Raw genomic sequence first — 1,305 nt, forward strand, 5'->3', positions numbered from 1 at the left:
CCAGCCTCCTGTCTCACACAGTGGCCAACCAGTTCCTCTGGAGGGCCAACAACAGGGCATAGAGGTCGAGGCCTTCATCAGAACATCAGAAGAGCCCTGCTGGATCAGACCAGATGTCCATCTAGTCCACCATCCTGTCTCACACAGTAGCCAACCAATTCCTCTGGAGGGCCAACAACAGGGCACAGAGGCTGAGGCCTTCATAAGAACATCGGAACAGCCCTGCTGGATCAGACCAGTGGTCCATCTAGTCCAGCATCCCGTCTTACAAGCTGGCCAACCAGTTCCTCTGGAGGGCCAATGACAGGGCACAGAGGCCGAGGCCTTCATCAGAACATGAGAAGAGCCCTGCTGGGTCATACCAGTGGTCCATCTGGTCCAGCATCCTGTCTCACACAGTGGCCAACCAGTTCCTCTGGAGGGCCAACAACGGGGCAGAGAGGCCAAGGCCTTCCCCTGATGCTGCCTCCTGGTTCTGAAAGCTCTTTACTCCTGAGCCCCTCAGCTTCATTGGATGCCCTCGAGTTCTAGTCTTTTGAGAGAGGGAGAAAAGGTTCTTTCTGAGACCAACAAGAAAGGGAGGTGTGACTTTTCCTTCCGGTGGTGTTTCTGCAGACTATCAGCCCCTGTTCGGTTCTTTTAGAAAGGGAATGGGTTCTGGGACCAAAGGATGAGTATCGGGGAGATGAGGCGGCAGCTTCAGGGGAAGCAAAACGTTACAAACAAAATTCGTGTCAACAAAGCCGAGGCACTTCTTTAAAATGAGAAACTGTCCATGGGAAAATCTGCGATTTTGAGTGGAGGAGCGTGGCTGTCGCCCGCTTCATCCTTCCCCCACCATTGTGGGTCCCACCCCCCAAGTGGCTAGCTAGCTCTCTCCTTCCTCCCCCAGTTGCAATGGTGAACATGCATCTGGAACACCATGTGGGGCACAGAAGCTACCTACTCTGTCCCTGAGCAAAAGACAACGATGGCACAGGCAGTTAAATGCCTGTAGAAATAGTCATCTCGAATAGCTGTAACAGCGGTTCGAATACCACCGTGGTCGGGGTGAGCTCCCGACCCTTGCCCCAGCTCCTGCCAACCCAGCAGTCCGAAAGCCCCTCGGGGCAATTAGGTAAATGGGTACCTGTCCGTAGGAGGACAGGGGGGTACCCCTCCCTCGAAATTTGGCTCCAGCCGAGCGAGGAATCGAGAAGCGGCGGCAACACGGCGGCGGTCGGCACGGAGGAGATGAAGAGAGGCAGCGACATCCCAAGGAGGCGGTTGGCTCAGCAGCTGATGACGTGGCCAGCAGGAGGACGT

The sequence above is a fragment of the Gekko japonicus genome, unplaced genomic scaffold, assembly GCF_001447785.1.
Source record: "Gekko japonicus isolate JY-2015 unplaced genomic scaffold, Gekko_japonicus_V1.1 scaffold1649, whole genome shotgun sequence".
NCBI lineage: Eukaryota > Metazoa > Chordata > Lepidosauria > Squamata > Gekkonidae > Gekko > Gekko japonicus.